The sequence below is a fragment of the Lathamus discolor genome, chromosome 2, assembly GCF_037157495.1.
Source record: "Lathamus discolor isolate bLatDis1 chromosome 2, bLatDis1.hap1, whole genome shotgun sequence".
NCBI lineage: Eukaryota > Metazoa > Chordata > Aves > Psittaciformes > Psittacidae > Lathamus > Lathamus discolor.
In genome coordinates, this window is record NC_088885.1 from 21,721,393 (window position 1) to 21,743,382 (window position 21,990).

The following is a 21,990-nucleotide window of genomic DNA, read 5'->3' on the forward strand; positions in this document are numbered from 1 at the left end:
TAATGCCACATTACTGAGTATGTGCTAATGCTCTCACTCCTTCTTTATATTGCTGTTACAAGTCAGTCTGCTGGTAAGGAAATCTGGGTTCGTTAATCTTGCCAGTACTCTGCACTGTGTCATGCGCTGCTCATTAGGAACCACAGGCAACTAGACTGTCTCAGATGATCGGTTATAAAAGTTACAGGAGCTTTTCCCATCCCACTGGCAATAAAGACATGAAATCTGCCACCACCAAAACTCTTGGAAGAAGGAAAGTGGCAAGTGCTAATTAAACAAGGTGCCACGGTAGGCTGTACAGCAAACAGCATTCAGAATGAATGCTGGAGCGTGAAGGACAGAAAGCTGCTTCCTCTTTCCAAGAAACATAGCAGAAAGTCAAACACCGAATAACCGCTCTGAAATAACACAGTCTGCGTGCATTTTACTAATTTGTGTATAGCAATGAAGCATCCTTAAGCCCTGTGTTACAAACTTTATTGCAGCTTTCAATGGGCTTTTAGCATTTTGACTAGTCTGAAGTTCATTCTCTTTCATCTCCAGTCCAGCGGTGAAATTATTTTGTCTGTCCATACATGCTACCAGGGTGGGTACTGCTGGAATTCATAAGCAGGATTTGCAGTAAATGCAGGTACAAGTAGTGGAAGACAGAAAAGTTTGGAAAGGTTTTCACCTTATAGGGTTTTATATAAATTCCAGGATATGCAGTTATTAATTGGGACTACTACAGCATGTCTTGCATGAGACAAGGGAATACCTCACCATGTGGGACAAAGGGAGATTTGCTAGCTGGTGTATGTCTCTTGTAAACCCAGGCCCATCGATGCTAGCTTCAAACACCACACCTACCCTAAGCAACCTCTTCTATTTCTCATCTCTTCTTTTAATTAGAGTGTTTTTCTCAATACAGAGTTCTCATACGGCAAATTCAACTCCCAGTGTCCTGCTACCTCCACAAGCAAGGCTAGCTTTCCCTCCTCTCTACAGCTAACATTTATGTATTTCATGAGAACTATTACCATGCTCTTACCAATCGTCATTTTGCAAAACTAAGCAGCTGTGTTTTGCTCTAAACCTTTACTTTGAACTCAAGTTTCCTATGCCTTTGGTACTTCCTGATACTCCTGTCTAGACTCTCTCCCGTTGCTCATTACTTCTCCTACAATACAGCACTGGGGTGGGTACTCCAGCTGGGACCTCAGCTGGACAACGTAGTTATGTACATGTTTTTCAGTCATTACTTAGAGCAATCTACACTATTTCAGATTATTTCCTCTGGAGTAGGTCTGCTTTCAAATGCAAATGTATACATTCCCCCACTTCAGACCTGATGTCTAGATCTATCCTGTCTAAGATGGTTAAACTTCCAGTAGTTTTGCACTTGAGTGACAGCTACTGAAGACAGAAGGAAAATGTTGGATAGCACTTCTGAAAATAAGACTAAACTTTGCAAGACCATCTTTCTCAGCAATCTGGAAGCTACCTAGATTTACTTCTGTTATTGTAATGGACATTTTTATTATTGCCATGGATTAAATGCTGTTACTGTTCACTTAAGAATGTATTTAAATGAAGCCTTAAGTGTTATTTTACAGGATTAATCAACACATCAGAGCACCAATTTTCATTCATGGCACAGAAAAGGTCAGTATGCAAATGCAATATGCTAAAAATGGATCCACTCTGAGTAATGCCCAATCAAGTTAATGAAACTGCATCCTGCAGACAAAGTTCAGCTTTTTGTATTACCTCTGATATTTTGAATCTGTTCTATAGACTAATGCTTGATTCAAAATGTCAGGGAGAAAAATAAGAAATTAAGTAATGCAGAAATAACTTTTTTTTTCATTATGCACATTATTCATTATTTATACAGTGGCAATTACTTTTTTCCATGAAAAACCATACTGATTATAAAAGTTTATTCTGCTTTTCTTCAGTCTTTTTCTATTTAAATTAGAGTATATATGTAAATTGTAAAGTGACTTACTACTATATATAGATATTAAATGAACCTTAGAACAACATTAGCATAACCTATCTTTTTTAGTATCAGGGAAGCAATAATAATCTTTTGAGGTATTAAAATGCAACTACATAATTCTGAAGAGCAGTCTCGTCAGTATGATCTTGAGCCTTTTCTAAGTGACAAAGACTTCTGCATTTATTTTTTTTTTTGGTTAGAAATTGGAAACGTCTAACATCATAGAAAACCACAGAAATGATCCAAAGACCAATGCCTTCAGAAGTGCATGATTTGAATATTCTTCTTCTATTAAATATCTTCAGATGGATGGGTGGGAAAAGTGGAAATCTTTTAAGTGTATTATGTGTAACTAAGAGAGCAACTGAAATACACACAAAATACGTAACAGTTACTGTACCTGCAGAGTACTTACGGCAAACTGGTTAATTTTACGTATTTATGGACATGATACGGGTGCTTAACACCTACAGACATTTTTTCCTGGGTAAAATTACCCAGGATCAATACTGGATTTGGTAGGTATAACAGTTGTATGCACCTACATCTGAATCTACCCTTTCAGAAAGTCCTCCGAGACTAGCGCAGCCTGGAATAAACCATAATGGAAGACAGGCATGCTACAGCAAAGTGCACAGAACCTTCCACAGCTGAACTATCCTTATTTATTAAGGAGGACTTCTGTTCAGCATAAAGCTACTATCATTCACAATTCTTCCCAGCATGAGATTTCATACAGATAGGGCTTTACTGATTTTATTTTCCGGATATACTCTTCGTATTTTTCTTTCTTAATAACCAGTATGATTAATCCTTCCATTGAAGTGTTACAACATTGATAGGCATTAAGACTGGAAAAGGAAAGGGGAAAGGGGAAAGGGGAAGGGGAAGGGGAAGGGGAAGGGGAAGGGGAAGGGGAAGGGGAAGGGGAAGGGGAAGGGGAAGGAAAGGAAAGGAAAGGAAAGGAAAGGAAAGGAAAGGAAAGGAAAGGAAAGGAAAGGAAAGGAAAGGAAAGGAAAGGAAAGGAAAGGAAAGGAAAGGAAAGGAAAGGAAAGGAAAGGAAAGGAAAGGAAAGGAAAGGAAAGGAAAGGAAAGGAAAGGAAAGGAAAGGAAAGGAAAGGAAAGGAAAGGAAAGGAAAGGAAAGGAAAGGAAAGGAAAGGAAAGGAAAGGAAAGGAAAGGAAAGGAAAGGAAAAAGAAAAAAAAGAAAAAAGAAAAGAAGAAAAATCAGGGTCTATCTTCATTTGTTCTTCAATATTACACAGTTTCTAGATCACGTCAGAAAAAGATGCATCTAAGGATGTAAAATTCTGTGCTGGTATATGTACTGTAACAATACAGACATGAAAATCTCACAGATCAGAACAAAGATCACATCACTTGGATACAGTTCTATGTAGAATAAAACATGGAGAATATGGCATTTTTCTCTGTCCCCTGTACTATCATTTACTGTCACTGAATTTCCTTTGCCATCTTATTACTGGGTCATACTCAGGACTGTCAGATCCTTCTACAACTCTTCTCAGTTGATTTTAACACTGTCAGCAGGCTTTATTACTGTAGTGTTAATCCCCCTTTCCATATGTTGAACCACCCAGATGCTTGGACTGATGCCTATGGGACTTCATTGGTGACTTCCTGCCATTGTAAAACTTGACCATTTACTCCCTGTTGCTTCCTAACTTTTAACCTGCTATTAATTCATTACAAGAGTTTCCCTTTCATCACACATCAGCTTTAACTCTTTGTAAGACTTCAGTAAAGAGCCCTAATGAAAACTTTTGGAAATCCAAGTAGGTTATAACCGCATCACATTTTCCCCCCAGACTGGTACCTCCCTTGGAGAACTGACTAGACTTGTGAATTGTGACCTCTCCCTGTTATGCCATGCTGTTTAGCCTCCATAATGAACAACACAATCCTAAATTATAAGTAACACTCTCTCCCCATTCATTCCAATGTGCAGTGCTAACTGTAGCTGTGGTTTGATAGCATTCATCGTCTCAATCAGCTCTTTACACACATGTGACACAGTTTTGGTTGTCAGAAAATTAATGGTTATGAATTATGAAAATTTAGGGGTTTTTTTACAAGATTATTACTTCCCATATAATTTCTTTTCTTTTCTGCTTTCTTCAATGCAATAAAAACGAACAGAGGTATGGGAGAGAGGAAAAAGCTCTCAAAATGGAGAAGGTAGCTTTCTTGGAGTTCATTGCAACGGAAACCAAGCCTAATCCCAACTGAGGGCTTCTAAGCTCTTAGGTGACTTCAAAGCTTCAGAGGACATTCCCAGTGCAGCTCCCAAAGGAAATAAGGTTTACCGCAGTGACCGTGCATCGCTTGAGTATCGTGTTCCCTCCCTCTGCCCCATGCCTTCTGTCTGCTGGATGTCCCTTTTTCGACAGGGACACCAAAGTCTGAAAAACCTGCATGTTCTGGCAAGAGCCACAGCAAGGCAGAAGCTGGACATGGGGCAGGAGAAGTGAGCAGTGCCTCCCTCGAGTGGGAAGCCAGGAGCACTCATCAGCTGCAGCCAGGCACCCAGAGGAGAAGCAGGAGAACACCGTGCAGGCACTCAGCCTGGCATGACCTGCACAGTCAGGAGGGAATAGGAACAAGGTGCAGTGCAACCTTTGGTTTGTGCACAGTTTTTCTCCTCATCTGACAGAAATCCTACCTGATGAGCTGAATTCATTGCCAATGTTTTGTTAGCCAAAGCTTCACAAATACCAAGTTTGGGGAGCTGGGGTCCTGCACTCCCTAGGCCTGCAGCCTCTCAGACAAGCTGAAACATAGGTGCAGCTGGGGACCCCAGATAGCCAGGTGTAGCCAAGGGGTGCAGGGCCACCGGTTCCTGGTAGCTGAGGAGCACATCCTGCCCACCAGCTTAGACAACAACAGGCACCTCTCTATGGAGCAGTCTGCCAGGATGAAGACAGGGTCACCAGGGAACTGCCCCCCTGTGTCTAGCACAGGCTTACCTAACCCAAGAGGTTTTGAATGGAACTTGTAATTCAGGAAACTGTAATTTTCCATTTAAAATGTCATTGTGACACTCTTGACAGAGCTCTAATGTATTTCACTTCATGCTCCCACATAACAATAAGGCAATATTGTCAAAGTGTACATGACACTGGAGCGGCAGGTATAGGCTGATGGTTTAATATTGTGCTTTTACTGTCATGTCTAAAGAATTTTGGCTGGCTTGTAAAGTGGATAGCAGACAAAGGCCAAAGTACAGTTATTCACACCCTGTTTTATGGTTTGGTTTTTCTCATGTTATGACATGAGATGCGAGGAACACAGCGCAAAGGTTTCTATCTGCTAGAGCAAAGAAATGCAGGATTCCGAACACACAAGAAAAAGGCACTGTGATACTCCCGTAAACGCTTATCATTTGAGATACTTGTAACTATCTGAATATATCCACAGATACACGTATAGACACACAGAGAAAACCAGGAAAAGGTTGTCTTACTCTAGATAACCAGCCGGAACATAGTGAAAGTGGTTCATTTGCAAGATACTATATGCAACAAGGACATCCTCTCAAAAGTGTTACAGGCTGTTGCTACAAAGTGTTACATTGTTACAGATTAATGCTCACTCAAGAGACACTATAAACAAATAAGCTCCTGCTTACTAGAACGGGTGGTTTTTTTCCTGGCTTTATGATCATAATTTTACAAAGTAATTCTTATGGATCAACCTTGGTAAAAATACTTGAAATCAGGAATGTAAGTGCCACAGCCACCTTTCCTAAAGACGTTTTCCAAGCAAAATCCAGGTTCCAGTTCCCTGGATTCTGATGCTGGCAGCCAGTTACTTTTCCTGTGAACGTCTGAACAAGATCCCAGGCCTGAAAAAATAACAAGCTCTAAGAATATTCAGGTCTAGAAATGCATGTTCCACGAGCTTTTACTCTAAAGTAACCTTCTTCAACTGTATATACATTTTTAAAGAAAGTGAAGGCAAGTTCTAAGCAAATCAAAGAACAAAAGGGAAAAGCTTCCACAAATTGAACTATCATACACTACAGAATTTTGCATAGACCCACAAATAGGTAGGTCAGAAAACAAATACACATGAAAGGGATGAAAAGTGAAACAATGTAGGTTTTAAGAACCAGGATTAATCATCTCTCTTGTCTTTGAAAAAGAGCATTCCAAAAAAGTATCACCAAAATGCAAGTAAGGCGCCACAATAAAAAGATGCCTTATGTACAAACAAATACTTAGTGTTTGAAGAGACATCACAAAAACTGCATTACAGCCTTGAAATAGATACTTTATCCCACAGACAACCCTTAGTTTAACCGGGTACAAAGAGAAGTGGTTTAGATGTCACTCTCTTTATGTTGAGCTCACAAAAATAGACACTTGCCTTATTTTTTTTGGTTTATTTGTTTGTTTTTTCCTGCTGGTAACAAGTCCAAAGAAACAGGGGTTTGTTCTTTTTGTACATCAGTGCATATCTTTGCTACATTAACCTGAAGTATATTTCATCCTTATCTTTGAGCTGCACACATAAATATCAGAGAGGCAAATATCATAGATCAAAACAAGCCTGGTTTAGAAACAGACTTTCTGCCATGATGTATCACAAGCAGAGAGTTAATTTTTTACTTTCCAAATCACAAAATATTCAATACTGAAACATTTTCTGACATGGTAACATCTGGTTCTTTAAAGGCACCCTCACAGACTTCACAACTTTCACCTAATTTGAGGGTAATAGGTTACAGCAAATTTTATTGCTGCAGTAGACATAATTCTTTTTGTGTGTGCTTTTATGTTATGCCAAAATTGCTTAAGTGTGTATGAATAAATCTGGGGGGGTGGTGGTGTTGTTTTCGCTTTTTTTTTTATAAGAATGCATATAAATTTAAACAAATGCCTTTGCTTTAGCTTTCAACAAGCAGTATTTCTGACCATGCTAAAAGTGCCTTGCTATTGTTTCTGTCTGTACCCATTGCATCGTCTCCACAAGAGCTTCCCAATATATTTGCTTTCCTGTAAATCACATTGCATTTTGTATGCAAACCTTACACAGAGTGAAAGGAATTTAATGAAAAGTCCTTGACAGTCCAGCACAGATCCCTGCTCCACGTGTGAAAAGGTGGCAGTGATCTGACCCCAGCCAGGCTCTGCGTTTGCCTTGCTCTGGCAGAGGGGAGCCCACCAGAAAACTGCTGGCTTCCCCGTGTCAAAAAGCTCTCTAAATGCCACCTCTTGAAGAGCATGGAGAGAAAACACACATTTAGGAATCGAACCGCTTGCTGCAGCTGAGCCTGTGAAGCAGCAACAGAGAAAAAGAAAAGACAAGACTCACCAAGATACATCCTGACGTAGGGAGAACAGTTTTGGTAGCAACCCTCAACAGACTCAAAGCTAATACTCTGCTTCTCTCCTCTTTTCTTTTCTCAGTCACCCCCCCCCACTCCTAATTTCCCCATTTAAGGGAGAAAATAACAAGGCAGAAGATGCCAAGAGACTTTCATGACATAAACAATAAGGCCTTCCTGTGCCAACATTTCCTTTAAAAACACTTGCCAATAAAGCTCCTGGAGGCCAGCAAGAGAAAGAAATGCCGAAACAGCCATGACATGAACTTGGCATATTTTCTGACTCACTCACTTCCCTTGAGACAATCCCTCCAAGAGAATGCTGAAGGATAATGGGAAAAGAAAATTCCTTCCAGCGAGATGGACTTCAGCTGCCCATGCTATACAAGAAAACTGCCAATTAACTTTATTTCTGTTTACCTACAGCCTCACTCACACAGCCACCTCCACTGCCATGTTTCCTGACTCACACGCTCATGTTTGCACATTTGTTTTGTAATCCTGATATCTGAGAAAGGCAAAGAGACTTTAAAAAAACCCCATAAAAGTCCTGAGAATCCCAGACTCCAAACAGTTTCTGAACAGCAGAGACAACGATCAGTGACCGATCTGGGTAGCCAAACACTTGGCTGCTTCACATATTAAATTCAAATTTCCTTTTTCCTTATCCTTGCTATTTCTACTCCTTTTATAATTTTTTAGTGCTGGACACACTAGTCTATAAAACATGAAGGATACTCACATATCTTGTGTATCTGTAATGAAAGACTGTCAAGATTATTTTGTCTCGTCAATCCATCTCATTTTGAGTAATACCATGTTTTCAAAACTAAATGGCATGTTAAGAACCAGAAGCTGAAATCTCTGTGGAAATCAGCAGCTTACACACACAAACATGCATTCACTCACTCACTCCAGGGGTACGGCTCTCGCCTGCCTCAAGTCCCTCGTGGGCATGAACACAGGGGTTCAGCTGTCTGCTCTCATCTGTGCCTTCATCCTCACCTCCACTGCAGGATGATTCTTCCTGGGAGGCGAAAGCCCAGGTCCCAAGGAAGTGGAAGAGCAGGAGATAGGCCAGTGTTGCGCTGATGGCAGCGGGTAATGTGGGTCGCAGCAGCTTCTGCCTGTCCGAGAGCAGGGACAGGCAGACGAAACAGGTCTCTGGCAGGGCTTTGCTCCAGGGCTACCACCCAGCTTAACCCCTTTCTAACGCCAGACAGAGCAGCAAACCCCTACCTTATCCAAAGGCAGACCAAGCAGAAAGTTTTTTTGCTTTGTGGGGCAGCCCTGCTCGATTACTGGTTCAGTCTTGCAATGCAGACACCACCTCTTCCTTCCACAGGTACTCGATTCACAGGACTGTGCAAAGATCCATCCATCCCTTTACACGAACCATCACCCTGTCACCGAGTTAGCTCATGCTCACCCTCCGTTTCTAAGAAGGCAGTGAGCACTGCCAAGCGCTCCGCAGTCGGCTAAGGGTTGTTATTGTTGTTGGGGTTTCTTTGGTTTTGCATTCAACTCCTTAGATTAGCATCAGAGTATCACATATCAAAACAACCACTAGCAAGGATTTGCTGGCCTGCTCAGAAGTGAGGGTTCACCATACCTACAGCTGCCTAATTTTACCATAATGTAGTCTGATATCATACACCTCTGGTTTCTACTTTCTAATACCTTCTTTGTTGCTTTAGCATTTGAGCTTATGTCACACTCAGAAAGTCTCCTATCTCTCCTCTAAGAGCCTGCCTACCTCTGAAGATATTCAGCAATCATATCTAAGCCAGTGCCACCAGACTGCACAATACTGGTTTGGGTTTTTTGTGGGGGAGAAAAAATGTATATATATTGTTTTGGCATTCCCAGCTAGTATGGCTCTGCTTGTAAAATACTGTACTATATGCTAAATGTATTATATGCTATAATGTATTCGATCTACATTAGGAGTTATCTACTAGCTCACCTTTAGTCCATCATGACTGCTGGGTACCTTGTCGAGACACACACACATACACAGTACAAGATTCTTTTTTTCTTAACCATCTTTTTCTGCCCACTTGCAAAGCGAAAACTGGTTTGTTTTTAGGTTTGTTTTCATGAAAACCTGAGAAAATATGTGGTTTTTTTGTAACACCACCAGGGCAAGCCATCTGTGGTTGGCTGGCAAACTCCAAAATTCAGGGCTGGGGCAGAAGTATTTAGGAGTCAAAAAAAGCTGACTTGCTCAAGAAATTAAAGCCCTTCTGACAATCTTCCAGAGAGCCCCTGAGGAAAAGGGAGGGAACCAGAGAGACTCAAGGAAAATGGATGTGAGCCCAGCATGGAGATTCACGCCAGAACGGTTCCTGGCCAAGAAGGAAGGTTGGCAAGTAGACAAATACAGGCTTTCATAGGCAGCATTGTAAACAAGACATTAAAAATATTAATCCATTTAGATTTCAAGCACCAAGATGAGATTTACTTAAGAAGCAGAATTATGCTGGAAATGGCTTCTCAAACAATTCAGCTGAATGTCAAAGCTTTTTCTCAACTGTATCAAGCGAAAATACAAGGAACTGTTGACACTACAATATTCAAACATTCGATCATATGGCAAGGCTAGGAAAAGACAGAAAAAGGCAAAGGAATGCTTGAGCGTTGGGCACAAACTCAAGCCCTTGCAAGGAAACTGCGTTCACAAATTATTTTTACCTTCATTTCTACACCAAAATAATAAATTGAAGGGGCAAAATGGTTTCTTAAAACCAAGCTTCCTTTCAGAAATCTATTCAAATAAAACATAAATCACCTCTACCAAAATACTTTATTTTCAAGTAGCAACAGTCATCTAGAACAGAATGTCTTTTTGTGTGAAAGAAAGTTTAAGCAAACTTTCAACACCTAGGACTTCTTACAAAGTTTATTCTCTCCTACAGGAATCAGCATGTCTCTCCTTTTTGCCTTAGAAAACATACACTTATTCTAAATGATTGAATATATATATTCTAAATTATAGAATACATACATATTTTATATGTAATAAAATATGTATATACACTTTTTAAATGCATTGGAAAAGTAATTTTCTCCCAGAGCAAACAGGCAGCTGGGACAACCAATGCTTTTTTAGTGTCCACAGTGTCATGGCACCTTAAGCCTGATATGGCCAAGATCATCTTCTACCTGTTAGTGAGTAGGGTTCACAAGTTCGGGTACCAACAGGGAAGCACATGAGGGGAGACCCACAGGGAAAAAAAGCGCCTTAAACGATGAGAAAAAGATGAGCTGCAGTCACTACACGAGATTCAGGAACTGAGAGAGTCAGGAATCGGAAGATTCCTGTATTGGGATAAAGGAAAGACTAACATTTCTTGAATTAATGAGGGTGATCCCTCATGGAAATCCATGTGTGCAGTCTGTACCCAGTGAGGTATTTTCTCTGCTCAGTAGCACCAATGCTTGTAAAATGCCACATGTGGAGAGACTGAGATATCTCCTTTCAAAGCACAAAAAGCATTATAAAGAAAAGGCTAACATTCTCCATTACCTTCAGTTACTTAAAAAAGCACTAACTTAGTAAAAAGGACAGAATTGCATTCCATCTCTTGCAACCTAGGATATACTATACACTGCTTCCTTAAAACAAGAACAAAAATTCAGTGATAAAAAAAACCCACTAAGCTCTTTTTCCTTGCTTATATCTGTAGCCACTCACCAACTTATCTTAAGATTTCCACAGTATTTGAAACGGAAGATCTGAGCAAAGGAAAACCTCCAAACACAGACTTGCAGAAGGAGTAACTCCATTCTGCTTAGGAATGAAAAAACTAAAGTTTAAAGAATATGAAATTTTATAACAGTTTAAACATCTAAATGCAAATGTAAGTTGCAACACATGAATTACAGAAATTCTGTAGCACTCCTGATCCTATGAATCATACTATGAAATGTACTTTCTGCACTCTCAATGCAACCAGACTGAAATACTGGCGTCTCAGACATTTTGAAATGATTCAAAAGCACATCTAATAGCATTAATCTTAATAAGTTAGCATTCTATCTCAGGTGCATCTGTTTCAAAATGTTCTAGCTGACGGTATTTTTATGAAGGCTATTTGCCTGTTACGCACCACAACCAGCGCAACTTCACAACGCAGGGAGGCATTTTCATCACACAAACGGAGAAGCCATTAGCGAAATGCTGCTTGGCAAACAGTAGCTCACACACTGAAGCTGCAATATTATCCCAGCTTTTCTACATATTAAGCATAGGACTACGTTCAAAGTAAACACGTGGTCATAATTAAATAATAATTATGACTAAGATTTGTGTAACACCATTCATCCAAATAGTTTAAAGCATTAGGTAGATCTGTAAACAATGGGTCTAATCCTGCACCCTTTACTCAACATAACACCATGCAGTTCAAATGGACTATGTAGATCTTGTCTACACACAGACTTAATTGTCCTCAATTAACTACATGTGTCAACACTCATTCCAGTGCTGCTTCTTCCTGTTCAGCTTAATTCTCTCACTGCTTAACACAGGTGAACACACTCTTTCTACACTCTCACTAATTTAGCATCACTTTTATGGACACCTTCCTACATGGATCTCATAGGGTTTTTCAAATCTCAACACAGCCTCACTTCTTCTATACGCTTCTAGTAAGACAAATAATCTTCTACAGGTGAGGAAGTTTACTTGTTAGTACACTTAAGGGACTGACCATCACAACTGAATTGCATCTGTAAACCCCAGGACGTACGATTTCTATTCTCTTACGTTAATCACACAAATAGCTTTCTTAGCCATCACACTCCAGAGTAAAAATACAGGAGAAGGTTAGAATGGGGGAAAATTCTGTAGTTTCTAAAAATAAAATATATTTGGAAGCAGACATGCTCAAATCACTTTTACGCATCTATGGTACAAATGATGTCTATTACAGAGAGCCAGAGTTGCTAAACAAATTAAAAAATAGTAACAATACTAAATTGAGAAGAACTTGTGGACTTCCTGAAAACTTCGTGTCAGTCTGCCCTGACAGCCAAGCAAGCAGAGAACAACGGGAGAAACCAGGAATACCTGAGTCAGATTTCATTTTGGCTCTGCTATGGACAGTTACCTAACTTCTTTGCTTTGGCTGCAGTATCTGTAAGTCAAACCAAATCATCCCTTCCTCCTATGGATCTTCTGAAAATCATGAAAATCCCTAGGGCCCTCTGAAGACAAATACTGCTTACTAGTGATAGCTATTTTGTATTTTCTTTACCTTTTATCTTTAAATTTGCACAGAAGAAAGTCATTGCCACATTTCACTGGCACCATGATTTAATATATTTTCCTTCCAGTTTTAATTTTCCTTTGCAAGAGGTATGCTCAATTTTAGGTCTTATACGCATTCCATGTAACTTGGCATACATCAGAAAGCCGTTTTGTTTTAGCACAGACAAAAGCAGTGTAAAATGTCATTCACTGCTGAATTGTCAGCAAAGCTCACACTAGTGTGGCAGTGAAGTAGGGTGGGGTTTTCTCTTTAAAATCTTCTAATGGGTTTAAGGCATTTTTCTGATGTGTTCATTCAGAAAAAGTAAATGCAATAACTGTCACACCTACGCACAATTTGGTTAAACCTGAGAAGAATCCAGTGTCACAACTGCAATCCCTACTATAGAAGAAATCCTGCAAAAGTCAGGAGAAGAAGCTGTATGGCTGCCAGCTAGTAAGGACACAGCTCTCCTTGTTCACTCATTACACCTACAGCTATGCAATCTTAATCCCGTATGTAAGTAGAATTTATGGACCCTACATGACTGAAAATGTGGATGTTAATGGTTTAATTCACAACACATTAACACTTTTTTTAATACACAATGAAAAGACTATGTTATATCAAAGTGCATTGCCTTCATATGCAAGGGTGGGGATGGGGAAGTTTGCTTATCTGATCAGTTGTACAGGCAGCATCCGTCAGCAGCACAAACAGGCAGGTAGGGGAGCTCTCTCGCCCTGTCCAGCTAAGAAACCAGAAGAGGTGCTACACTGCCTCCTGCCAGGACACCCAGAGCAGCACTCCTTCTCAACAGCACCTCTTCATACACTTTTGTGGTGCCTGGGACAGCTGTAAAAATTGAGCAGCCTCCTTCCCTTTCCATAGATCAGATCCTGACGGTGCTGCAGAGACCATGGCTTAAAACACTGAGTCACGGCAGAGAAACCAACAGCAATTCAATTCAAAACCAGTCTGTAGCCTCCTCTGCTCCTTACCTGTGCCCTGGCTGGGGTCAGGCCATCAAGAAAAGGCAAGAGCACCTCTGGCACTGCTCCACATCCACAGCCCAGACAATGAAGGGATCCTGGGAAGAAATGGGTGTCATGCTGCCAGGCACCAGAGCTGCCTACAAATACACAGACTTTCAACACTACCTCTTAAGAGATCTGTAATCCTGGAGAATTTGTTCACAGTAAGCTGTTAGTCGCACCATGCAGGATATACAGTTCATTGATGCACCGCTAATCACAGCACCAGAACAACTAATGTAAGGCTTTTCACTGGGGCACTGTACTTCAGCCAGGAGGGCTGAGAAACTACCTGAAGTGAAAACGAACAGTGCATTAAATGAAAGCACACAGGAAAAACAGGCTTGGTCATTTGAATTTCCAGAACTGCTTATCTTGTTTAAAAAAGCAATTATCAGATTTGACACAATGGCAAGCCAGTCCATGCTTCCAATTCACTAGAAGTGGTAACTGGCACTTCCTTAGAAAGCTTTAATGTTTAATGCTAGAAATGCAGAATCAAATTTGCCTGAGATATAAGGTATGTTAGTCAAAACAGCCAAACGTTTTAGCTGACGCTACGGTAGGTTATATATTGCAATAGCTCAGGAGTGTTCCTGATAGAAAAAACAGCAGCTCCAAAGGATAATAACCATTGCAGGCACCTTAGCTAAATGCCCCTGAGTCAGCGTTGGCTTTAAGTGCATCAAGAGAAGATATGTAAAGATGTTCAGGGGCAAAGTCAAGCGAGTCAGCAAGTCAAAACTTTTCCTGAATCTAATTAGGATAAACAAATGTACAAGCTTCAATTTTTCTTTAATTTTAAAATGGTTCTTATTGCATTTCGCTATCACTCCTAGAATTTATTTATCACATATTCACCCTGGTACTGAGTTTATCATACCACTGATCTTAACATTTCATATGCTGCTATTCTGGGGCTCTTGCATCCCTGAAGATGTAGTACTCCAAATCTCTGTGAGCACAATGAATTCTGAATATCCCACGGTACATCTTCCTGACATGGAAGTAGATCCAGTGCACAGTAAATACGCAACTAATATCAAAACACTTCTTCAGACCTGACCAAAGTGCTGGTTGCATTTAACACTGAATAATGAACAGATAGAAGTCACTTTTTAAAAGAGAGATGACATTTCTGAGTGCAAAACACAGGCCAGATTCTGAGGAGATTCTTCAGATGGTCTAATGTTACTTGCTTTGAAAGATTTTTCTCCAGGCTGAAACTGTGCTGCTGTAGAGACCAAGACTAGGTAATAGTTCAGTTCCGTCATCCACACATGACCTCACGTATCCCCCCTGGCATCCACCAGATGCTCTGGACCGTGTATGAACGTAGGCAGGGCACGTGCGCCATCAGCCAAGCTAGATGCCTACCTTTGGTCATCCCTACACAAACCAATTGCTGTTTATAAAACACCTGAAATGTGGAGAATTGTTTCCCTCCAATTTCTGGTGGGCTGGGCGTTCAGACCCTTCAGGATCCTGGATTTATTTCTCCTCCACATATTGGAGCACCACAAATGGAAGACGACGACAGTGATTTCTACAGATCTCACATCTCAGCAGAGCATATTCATATTCTTCTCAAAGGAAGCTTTGAGACCTTCATTCTGGGGCGCACACATGCAGCAATCAAGAAAAACCACCAGCACTCCCAGGCAACTTCTGCTCCATGAGGATGTGGCAGAGATCATACAGAAATGATAATTCTGTCTTGAAATGCTGCATATTATGAGACTCTGAAAACTTTAATGAAGGATAATCTTATCAGCCTTTCTCATTGGATGGGTACACTTCAACTTGTAGCTGATAATAAACTTTCCTTGCGTTGATATTTCTTAAAAAACACATTCTAAATAGGAAACCTGAAAACTAGGCTAAATTCTAAAATAAAGTATAAAATGTGATGTCCCTGCCTTATACCTGAATCACCTTCTAATAAACATAATGTAGCTGTAGGAGGGCATTTTCAGAAGGGAGGAAAGTCGTAGGAAACAAAATGCTTTTAGTAGAATGCTGAATGGCTTTATTGAGTATTTTTAGCCTGGCCTCTTGAGATACTCTGCAAACATTTGCAAAACTCTAAAACGGAGCCAGTGTTATGTCACTGTCTTTGGTACAAATAATTTGCTAGGAACTATTTTGTTCTGGCACAGGGATATATCAAGAGAATGTGTGAACTGGCTTGTTTTCTTAGCGATTAATGTTGTTTGTCAACTGAAGGCTGTCTTTATGAGCGAAGAGTAAGGTGCCAAGAAGTACATTTTACCATGCCAAAATTAAAGGGAGGAGTTCAGAAGCGGTCTTTTATTATGTAATTAGTTTTATCAAATGACACAGATCAGCTAACAGGAGATAACTAATAGGAAAAAGAGGTCTAATGAAAAAGTAAGCTATCAGCTGGATGCTCTCCAGAAAACAATTATCTCTTTAGGTAAACAAGTACTACTGTTGGGAGGTCAGACACAAAGTGCAAGGAATGGAAGTCTTCTCAGGATACCAGCCCTCAGTGGAGTTGAAACAGAATTAAAAAGCAGTGGGATGAACTGAGAAGAAGGGATGACTTATTATTACAAGAGCTAGTACTATTAGATTAAATTATTCCTATCTGGCTTATAGATATCCCTCCAGGCTTCTTGTTTGTTTGTTGGTTTTTGTTTGTTTTTTGAAACACAAATCAAAGCACTGCTTGCCAGATTAATATCTCTATTCAAAATGAAAATTAGGACTACAATAAGAAAAGCCACATTCACCTGTTCAAGAACAGATACCAGAGTAACTTCTTTTACAGCTAGCAGAGAAAATGGCAGCTCACAGATCTTATTTTATCTTAATTGCTCTCCTAAGACTGGAAAGCATTATCACAAAAGGAAATAAGGAATTTTATACAGTATTCTGCTTTATGCAGAATAATGGAATGTAAATTTCTGGAAGGTCATATGTACTTAGGTATCCTTTCCATTATTTTCCCAATTGCATCATCTAAACTAGTTGGACAATTCAGACTCATGTGGCTCACATTCAGATTACATCAATTTCTAATTCTTAATTTGAATTATGTTTCACATTTCCCATTATTATTTGCTTATCTAGCTTTTATCTAAAATATGCAAAACTTGACCGACTATTCTAGGTAGTAAAATGACACCAGGCACATGTAACAGCACAAAGACAGTTAAAAAGCCTGGTTGGGGAAAGAAAGAATATCCAAAGATGAGGATTTAATTGACTGAAGACTTTTGCCCCCCAAGCATCTTGAAGAGATGCACCACTGATCTTTACAAACATGCTTTGAGACTTTTCAGCAATGTAACAGAAGAGTTCTATTATGCTATTCTTTCCCTTCATCCTCTCCCTCCTCCATTATCAGTGAATTTGCAGACACTTGGGACAAAGAATTTACGGGAAAATGCTCTGCCTCTTGGGGTTGACAGTTGTACCTTTACTGCAGGGCTGTGGGGACCATAGGAAAGTTTCATATATATTTACAGTACACTCTAGCAAGGACTGCTAGGTACAGAACTATTAAAGGAACCTAAAAAATCAGTAGTTCTAAATGGAAATGCTAACCACAGCTATCCCAGAAGTATGTTAAGACCAGGCATAAGATGTTTATGAGGCCTTGGCACGTCCTGAGCAGGGCTGGGTAGCTTTGCCAGTAGACAGTGGTCCATTTGGTTCCTGTTAGCATGTGTTTCCATGCATGGAAAGGCTGAATTACAGACAAAGTCCTAGTTCAGATAAGACATTTTTACAATCTTGCATCCAGCTGACAGCACCTGCAGGGACAGAGGCTTCAGCCTAGACTTAAACAGCCTAGACTTAAACTTGCTGATCCAGACTGTCACAACCCTTCCAACAGAAGCACTGATATTCTCACTGGCCTGTGCATGGCACAAGTTTCACCACTCCATCTCAATAGACTTAGTAGGGTATTGGGTTGTGGGGACTTCATAATAAGATAGTCTGGGAAAAATAGAAGCAAAAAAAAAAAGCGAGAGCACAGTGCAGGAATGCAAATGAGTGAGCTCACACAGGCACAAATAGAAAGCAGGTTTAGCTGAGGAATGAAATAACCAGAAGATGAATTTATTCCATCTGCCAATCCACCTTTAAAGCCCTGCAACAGCAAAGACCACAAGATTCATGGCTTTCACATCTCCAAGTGACTCTGCGGAGTGGGGATTCTTTGCCAAAAACAGTCAGCCTTCACTTCCCTCCAGAGTCAGTCCTTGGCTGGCAAACCTTAACCACCGCGATATCCAGACCTGCACATGGATGAGGTCACTGGCCGTGATCAGCACATCAGCATGTGTGGTGCAAATCTCAGTGCACACAAGAGACAACTTCTCCCCTAATGTATGATCCTTTGTTCCCACAAAACAGGACAGTACCACTGTACTCTCTTCATCTCTCTGACCCACCACCACCTCCTTCTTGTTCCTTCTTCCATCATTTTCCCTTACGTTAGAATTGACTGCAAGGCATGATGCCATCATACTGGGGCAAAATTATCCTTGGCTCTGTCCACCTTGAAAAGACTAGCAGAGGAGAAAAACTGGCCAAGCCAGGACAGTGAGCAGAACCAGAAAAGTAACTACCACCACTCTCACCATGATCACCTAAAAATTCAGTCAACCACCTTCCTTCTTCAAAAGAACTTGCCCAAACTACAGATTACCATTTTAACTGCACATCCTTTCTCTCACAAAGGGTTTCTAGCAGGCTTTGACTGTATGTGCTGTGCACAGACACTGAATATCCTAATGCTTTGCTCACTTTTTTCTTTAAATCCTTTCCCTCCTCTGTATCCTGAGTGGCAAGTATCTACTATGGCTACCAGGAAACTAAGTAGTAGGGGTTCCTGGACTCAAAGTCCCGTATCAAACTGCTTAATGCTGGGCAGTGATGTTCTGGATTCACCTAGGCCACTTGAATTTATACAGCTCTACCTATAACGTTATGAGATGACTCCATAAATTGGTATACATCCTAGGGTGCAGCCAGAGCGATCTCCCAAGTTCATCATTCCTCCATGCCTATGGTATTCCTGCAAACAGCTCCTCTGAAAATTATAAGCTTTAAGGCAGTGTTCTTTGCACACAAACTTCCTTCTCCATGTCTCTCTGGGAAGCTTCAGCCTTCCTGCCCCAGCTTCCTTGACACCAGACTTGTCCCTGTGGCACAATGTGAACCTGGGACAAGCTGAAGGAAAGGCATTCATGCTGACTCCTGCTTTTGCAGTAGAACCCTGGCATTTTCAATCTGGTCCTAGGAGTACTAAGGCTAGATGCAGAGCACTGCCAACCCATGGCTACAGTAAATACCAAGACCCCTCCACAAAGATTGAGTTGGTTGAGGAAGTATACCTGAATATAGGAAAAAAATTATTATACAGAATGTGGGCAAGAGAAGCCATCCAAACAAGAAAGCCTCACTTGACCAGATCATTGACCTTGCCTAGGAATGCAGGCACCGTACACAAGAGGAAAGTTATCTGCACTCAAGCTGCAGTTAACACCCAGATTCAGACACTGTTTTTCACAAGGACAAGCTCTGTGAAAGGTCAGAAGGCAATAAATCACGCTGCATTTTGGATCACCTTATTGTTTAGGACACACGACAGAAACACGAAAGCTTTTTGAAATTAACAGTGAGTGATTATGGGAGGCAAATGCAATGAAAACAACAAGAATCTCTTAGCTAGAGGTAAAGAATATTCAGCCAAAGCCTTCCTCTGACTCATACTGAGAACAACGCAATATGGAAATAACCAAAATCACGTATTAGAAGAACAAAGACTGAAGGTTTCTCATTATCATTTTCCAGAATTATTAATGAAAAGACAGGTTTCTATGTCATGACAGCATCTCAAACACGGACCTTTTATATGATAAACATACTGCATATATTTGAGCATTGACAAAAATTTATCATTATTTTATTATGTCTAGTAGTACACTGAGCATTTGGTCCTCGTCCGTTTGCTGTTATAAAATTCAAACTAGGCAAATTGATGATAAGAAATTAACAGGTTTAACAACACATGCGATTAGTTGCTGTCACACTAAGATAGAGATTCTTATGAATGTTAAGTGGATTATTTAATTAAGTGATATACATTTCAGCAGAACACACTGGGTAAGAGTGTGTGCAAGATGCATGCATGTTGAAATGAAAGCGTTATTGCAAATTCAATACACATAGGTGGGAACTGTGACAGAAACCGTTGCTAAGGATTATCCAATACTTCCCATGATTTTCACATGCTTATAATTTTACCAGACTAATTGTTTGGGCTGAAACTTTCCACATTGGATGTGTGCCTTGGGCTATTTTTTTCTTCCATCAGCTAAAACTGGCCAGTGATTTCCAAGATAAAAGCCAGGAAAAAAAGATATTGTTTTACAATGAAAAAAAACCCCCACAGTATCTGGTTGCTTCTTCTTCAAGAATTCAAATACCCTTCTTGTTTTAACAGGCAGAAGGTGCATTTTAGTCAGGGAAGTGGCTTTTGCCATGCCAGTTAAAACCAGTTCAAATCTGATAACACTCCAAACCTTGTAAGAGGTGCTGGACACGGGCTTTAATGTCTGGTACCACTGACAAGCGCTATCCTTATGTGAGGAGAGGAAGGAGAGATGCCTTCCCTACCATTGCTGCTGCCTGTGATGCAGCCCAGGATGAAGGTCAGGCACTGCCGAGAGCAGCACCAGGCTGACCCAACAAAAACCCAAACTTGCTGAAAAGAGGAGAAAGAAGGTATACCTAGCCCATGTAGACAGGGTCATGGGTAGGGTACAGTGCTTGACTTTGCAAACTCTGTGTGTTCTGTGTGCACAGCACTTAAATAAGAATAAAATGCACTTAAAAGGGCATCATGGCATGGTAATAAATGGACAAACACAAAGTTAACGTTCTCAGGTACCAACTATAACATGCTGCTCCTAAATATTTAGGAACCTCCATGCATGTACTCTGTTATTTAGACTCTAAGCATCCCCGTAACTGCAGCCAGAAATAAGCTTTGTTTATCAGAAGATTCCTCTTTTTGAAGGGTATATAAACTTTCTTTGCTGCTTCCATGATTAGAAACCTATATATAAAAAAAGAGAAAGATGAAGTACCTCAAACGACAATCAAGCTGATACCTCTTACTGAGTTTTTTATTGAAATTTATGCCTTTGAAAATCTCCCGTCTCTTTACAAATCCAACTATAGACATTTCATTTCAACAGTCCTGGGAGAAGACACTAGAGCTACCAAGCATGACTGAAAACAAACCATCAAATAAAACTCTTCAGAAAGCGTGTTTACTCTATGGCTACTGTATAGCCCAGCACACACCTCCTTAGACACACACTACCCTGCTATGGTAGCAGCATAGCGTTGGCGTGGGCAAAATTCCCATGTCCCTGGCTTTGAGCAGCCAGAGCTCAGACCTAGCTCCAGCACAATTGCTCTACCACAGCCATGACATGCCAGTGCACCCAAGGTCATCGTGCCAGAAGACAGTGGCAAAGACAGGGAAGCCCTGAACTGCTCTCCTCTGCAGGCCTCTGAGCGGGACAGGTACTCTGCCTCAGCAAGGAAGATTGCTAAAGGCTTTCACTGATTTCTGCAGTGATTTTTGAGCAGCAGACAGAAAGGAAATGCAAGCATTGGTTAATCATTTACACTTCTTGTGTTGGTTGCTCAATATAGAGCAGGCATTGCACATTCAACTACACCATGGTCCACAGTTGAAGTTAAATAAGGCAGAAAACTTTCTGTGACTGACGGTTCAAGGTTGTGCCCAGAGATTATACTTAGAAATATACACAGAAATCTATCAATTTATATTACTGATTATAATACTTGTTCCCCCCACCCCAATCTTCATCATTCTGTCGTTCACCTGTTCTCCTTTTAGCACTGAATTCCACTTCCCACAACTAGCAGATTGTATGATGAATTAGTCTAAAAGGCAGAAGATGAAAAGGCATGCTGGCTGCACAGCTGGATGCTGCTTTTCCTGTTGCCCCAAACAGTATTATTTATTCCCACAGATATATACTTCAGTATCCATTATGACAACACTATGTTCATTGACTACGTGCTTATTAATGCCAACTTTCCTTCAGCAAAGGAAATCATCGTCTCCCAGGATGATCTGCAATTTCATAACTGCAGTGTCTCTTAAGTTCTAACAGGACAAAGTACATCTCATTTTACAAGGATGGCAGAACCATTACACAGCACAGTGCTACAACCTTTTCAGAATGCAAGCATTTGCTTAGAGATAGAAATAAAACAGACCTAATTCTATGTGAGTTACTATTTTTCTTATTATTTAAGAATAGAAACATGCTGGGACTTTGCATAC

General features: G+C 40.5%; 1 protein-coding gene across 31 annotated transcripts in view; it reads right to left on the reverse strand.

Moving 5' to 3' along the window:
• Positions 1 to 21,990, reverse strand: part of THRB (thyroid hormone receptor beta) — a 173,229-nt gene that overhangs the window by 68,336 nt on the left and 82,903 nt on the right. The window lies entirely within an intron of this gene.